The sequence below is a fragment of the Nicotiana tabacum genome, chromosome 3 (genome assembly GCF_000715075.1).
Source record: "Nicotiana tabacum cultivar K326 chromosome 3, ASM71507v2, whole genome shotgun sequence".
Lineage (NCBI taxonomy): Eukaryota > Viridiplantae > Streptophyta > Magnoliopsida > Solanales > Solanaceae > Nicotiana > Nicotiana tabacum.
In genome coordinates this window covers 202,441,279-202,447,278 of record NC_134082.1, presented here as the reverse complement: position 1 = coordinate 202,447,278, position 6,000 = coordinate 202,441,279, and positions in this window count along the sequence as shown.

The following is a 6,000-nucleotide window of genomic DNA, read 5'->3' as shown; positions in this document are numbered from 1 at the left end:
GGTGTCAAGCATGTCCGTGAGTCTTGTATTATAATTGTTATGACTCCGTTGTGGTTTATTGCGCTTCATATGTTATTATCACCATTGTTGCCTTGCCAGGATGTTTGTTTGATATTATTGTTGCCTTGCCAGGATGTTTGTTTGATATTATTGTTGCCTTGCCAGAATGTTTGTTTGATATTATTGTTGCCTTGCCAGGATGTTTGTTTTGATAGTATTGTTCCCTTGCTGGGATGTTGTTGAAATATTATTGTTCCCTTGCCGGAAAGTTGTTATATTGCTCTTGTTCCCTTGCCGGGATTCCTTGTGATTATTGTTGGATTGTAAATGGGAGCGGGTGGTACGCCTACCACAAGATATATAATGAAATGGGAGCGGGTGGTACGCCTACCACAAGATATATAATGAAATGGGAGCGGGTGGTACGCCTACCACAAGATATATAATGAAATGGGAGCGGGTGGTACGCCTACCACAAGATATATAATGAAATGGGAGCGGGTGGTACGCCTACCACAAGATATAATGAATGAAATGGGAGCGGGTGGTACGCCTACCACAAGATATAATGAAATGGGAGCGGGTGATACGCCTACCACAAGATATAATGAAATGGGAGCGGGTGGTACGCCTACCACAAGACATAATGAAATGGGAGCGGGTGGTACGCCTACCACGAGATACATGAAATAGGAGCGGGTGGCACGCCTGCCACGAGATACATGAAATGGGATCGGGTTGCACGCCTGCAACAAGATGTGAAAAGAAAGTGAAATATGCTTTTGTTTCCCTTATTCTTGTTAGTGATTGGATTTTGATTCCTTTATAATTCTCTTGATATTCTATTTTTACTTTTTTTTATATATGTTCAATACTCCAAATTTCAACAATTGTTACATTTTTTTTTAACTCAATTGATTTCTCAACTAAATTTTCCTTAAACCGTTTGAGGTTGTACTTTACAAAAAAAAAGGAATTTCTACTATATTTTGATTTATTGATTTCTCGTATTAAAGGTGAAGGATTCATTTGATATTGTACTTTAATTGAAAAGGGTATCTTCTTTATCAAATGATTTCTAAAAATAACTTCATCTTTTCTTGTTGATTTCCTAATTGGGTTGGAAGTTGCTCTACTTTATGTTAAGTGAATGAGGCGTCACAAGGTAACATTTACTCGACAGAATTATATTCGAAATATGCTTATTTGAAAGATATTTTATTTAAAGGAAATATATTCGATATATATTCATTGAAAAGCATATTATCTTGGAGATTATTACTTGAAGGATTTATAGGCGAAAGATTTATATTTGAAGGACTTGATGAATTGATTGCACTTGTATCCATTATTTGTTGAGAAACATTTATGGTGTTCTTGTGGCCTGCTATTTACATCACTGGTTGGTCAGTGTTGCCATCATTGTTATCTGCTTCCTATTATTTTTGTACGCTATATTGCACAGGTTTATTTGATAGTCTGGTCCTAGCCTCGTCACTACTTCGCCGAGGTTAGGCTAGGCACTTACCAGCACATGGGGTCGGTTGTGCTGATACTACACTCTGTACTCTTTTGTGCAGATCCCAGTGTTGTAGACTTCGGACCGCAGTGAGATTGCTATTTTCTTGTTCATCAGGCGATCCGAGGTAGTCTTGCAGGCGTCCGCAGGCCTTGGCGCGTCTCCTTCTATCTACTATTCCTGTTTCTTTCATGTATTTTCAGAGACAGTATTGTATTTATTTCTTTCAGACCTTTATTTGTAGTACTCCTAGACAGTCTGTGAAGTTGTGACACCAGTCTTGGGTAGATTTGTTATGGTTTAGTATTAGCAGTATTATTAAATCTCTACAATGCAGTCTTCCGCTTATTCAATTCTATTGTTATCTAATTGTTGGCTCTTAACCGTTATCGGATTAAAAATGAAAATAAGGTAGATAGTTCAATTGGTTAGCTTGCCTAGCTTTCACTAGTAGGCGCCATCACGACTCCCGAGGGTGGGAAATCCGGGTCGTGACAATTGTGCTATAATAATTTGAGCAAGCAATCTTGCAAAAACCAAACTGCATGTTGATAACAAATGCACATATGACCATAAAATAGATGCATCTATTAAAATCATATAATAGTAAACGGTCCACATGGCAGGTGACTGAGCCCATATATATATCACCTTTTATTCCTTCCAGAAATCAAAGGATTCAATCTCAACCTTTAACTGGTATATCATGAGAATAAGCGGCACAAGAGAATTCTTGAAGAATCTTCTATTCTTCAATATATGTCAATGTAATTCTTAATTAATTTTTCGCATCATAATTGACCGAGATGGTCAACCGATCATGCCAATTAATATTTGTTTTAGTAAACCTCTAGTTTACTTGTGGCATATGATTCCAGCATCATGCTTATATTTGTTTAGTACAAATAGAAAGAAGATCGGGTAACTTTTCATATTTACCCGGTATGATTATAGAAATATGAAGATATTCAATCTTCCTTTCATTTATGGTCTCAATATGCCAATTACTTTGACTTATATATTTGAAACTCAAAAAGTTTCTTTTGAGACTTTACAATATCAATGTCATGAATAACTTTATTCATCCGGGTAGTAACAAATTAGTTTTTCCAGAGTTCTTAACAACTTTTGTACAACAAGATCTTTTATCATACCATTCATATGGTAAATGTCTCCTTCACGGAGAAAATTATATCATAATAAATTATCATGGTCAAAATCATCACAAGCAAAATCATTTCTTGCTTTAATTTTGCCTTTAATAACTTTTATAAGGCATGCCAAAATAATATTTGGCATATCACATGTACGCGACCGATGACATATTCGTGTAACCACACAATAATATTTATTCTCTTTATTTTACTCAAACCTCCCTTAGAGGTGAGTTGTGTGGTATTCATATAATCATGAATTGCATGTCTTTATTCATTGCTTTTATCACATATTGCCACATTCAACTTTAGGAATGAGTTTGCATTCTTAATGCTTATCACAAGTCACATTCTCTTCAAGGAATGGATCATAATCAGCGACGTGCTTTATTATTTTCATACCAATTTGATGGTAAGCATTGCCTTCACATTTTGAAGGACTATTTTGAGAACCCTTATTGTTCTCCTTTTATAATCATAGTGATGATTATTATTATTTTGATATTTGGAACGCCCACGTTCATTGTTCAACTACTTGTCTTCATTGAAACTTATTATGCACTGTTATCACATTCACTTCAAGAATTGAGCAAATCAAGTGGGACAATTTTTATGTCTTTTCATGAAAAATATATTATTTTTCTTTAGTCATCATTATATCATCAATATGGTACATTGAGACTCAAACTCAATGTCTTACCAATATAAAGGCATGTTAGGCCATAATAAATTGAGACTCAAACCCAACTCTTATCATTATGGAGCATCAGGACTTGATCCCGATGTCTTATCCTCAATTAATGGCATAATAGGCTAAACAATATTGAGATTCATTCTCAAGCCTTAATTTCAATCACATGCCAAGAAAGTTATACACAACTAATATGCAACTTAGCAAATCAAATTTGCTTTCTTAAATAAGTGTACAAATCTCAAATCAGCGTAAAGCTTTATTAATTATTTGTAGCATCTATATGAAATACAATTGTTTGTAGTCAGAATATTTCTTCTAAATTCTATTAGAGTTTAAAAGGATCATAAAATCATTGTCATAATATTTATTGAGTCTCTCTAAAAAATATTGTTGTTTTCGGGGTATACCCTACCTATTGGATTTGATTTAACGCCATGACTTTCCTTCACTCAATTCAACCAAACAATTAGTGAATAAATTTATCAAAAGTACACCATATAGGTAACAACACATATATAGTACTAATACATAAATTCAGTATTTATATTACCTGAAAAGTGACATTATAAGTAACAACTTACCAGTTGTAGCTTGTGCATCATTCATATAAAATACTTAAAAATGGTAAGTCAGTAGCAAACATCAAGTAGGTCATGGATACTCAAAAACACCTCTTCTAGTAGTCATACTAATCATTGTTTGCTTTCAAATGATACGACCATAAATTATGAAGTATACTTTCTCAATAGCTGGTTTGTTTTCCAAACTTCAAAGAAGTAATTAATCAACCTAGATAAAGATGTGAAGTATTTCTTGTTTTCTTCAAGATGATTTATGCTTTTAATCAGTATGACCAATTTTATTTTATTTTTTATTCCTTTTTTTGGTACTATATGCAAGTGTAAAAATCCAAAAGGAAAAAAAATATTCATCCAAGTAAAAGAAAATGTTAAAAGCGGCAGGACAGATTGAAGATAGTTAACACATAAATATGCATAAGACAATTTATATAAAATATCCTTGGTTACCATGATATGCATCATATCAACAATTAACTGCTACTATGATTTTAACATACAGAACTTCGACAATTTTATTCCATTCATGTGATATAAAAGATGTAATATTAATATGTGTTTATGCAATACAGGTGTAGTACGAAGTTGTGTGCATATGAGATTTTAAATGAATGACAAGTATAAGATAATCATACCTTCTTACATTTCATTACTTACCATATGTAGTTTCTCATTACATTTAACCATGTGATGATATGTATGGCTTCTAATTGTAATCTTTCTGGATGTAGAAATTTTTTTGTACATATATATATATACAATTGGTTAGAGACTCGTGCTGATAACGTGTTATGAAAAAAAGCAATTTAGTAAAACATGAACAAGAAATAAAGACAATTTAGTAAAACATGAACAAGAAATAGAGATAGAGAGAAAGGAAGAGATTTTCTTCTTAAATTGTGTGTATTTTCTTATCTATTACAAAGCCTTTATATAGGCATGAAAAGTGAAGAAAATATGTCATGGAATATGTCATTGAATATGTCATTAACCATTTGAGAGAAAGATCATGGAGGAAGAGTAGACATCCACCATATTTTGATTTTTATTATAACACTTTTTTTATAATAAAAAATAAACTTCTTCCTATCTTAAAATTCTCAAGCTATATAACATTTTAAAACTATTTAAAATATGAATTAGGAAAAAAAAAATTAAAAGCAAGCTGTTTTTTGTTTTTTCTTCCTTCACGGCAAGGATTCTACTCATGATTTTACATTTAAAAAATAATTTCTCTTTAGTACTTCAGCACCGTGTTCTAACAAAAAAAAAGTAGCAAAATTTTTCAGCAAACCACTAAACCAAGAGTAATTTTACAAATAGCGTACTGCTATAAAGATGGATATTGCTTTTATAAGTAAAAAATATTATAGAAAAGTAAAATATAACATAAAAATTGGTTCTAAAAAAATCTAACTTTTATAGTGAGTGAATTTTTATATGAGGATATTGTTATAGAGAGATTTAATTCTATTTAGCAAAATAGTAAAGATAAATGTTTTGGAAAATCTTTTCTTCTTAAAGACACTTGTTATAAAACTAGAGATAACATTATTTGAGAATCAAATACTACAAATACTAAATAGCCATTAGGCCCGGACTTAGCTTGGGCATACCTATATTAGTGTAAAAATAGCATGATATAGCTAATTTTCGGACTGGTCATTCAAAAATAGCCAGCGTTTACGAAGTCAATGAAAAATAGCCACTATTTTGCTGCAATAGAGACCGGTCCAACATAATATACTGGAGTTCGGTGCACCTATGTATAAACTCTAGCATATTATGCTGGACCGGTATACTTTGCTCACTCCAGTATAATATACTGGAGACTGGAGCACCGATGCTCCAAACTCCAGTATATTATACTAGACAATTATACTTGCTGGAACTCCAGTATATTATTCTGGAGTTCTAGTGTACTTATACTGAAACTCCATCATATTATGCTGGAGTTTCAGTATACTTATCCTGGAACTCCAGTATAATATATTGACGTATTTTTCGGGTTTTGAACAATGTTTTTCGCTCAGATTTATCTTTACATGAAAAGTG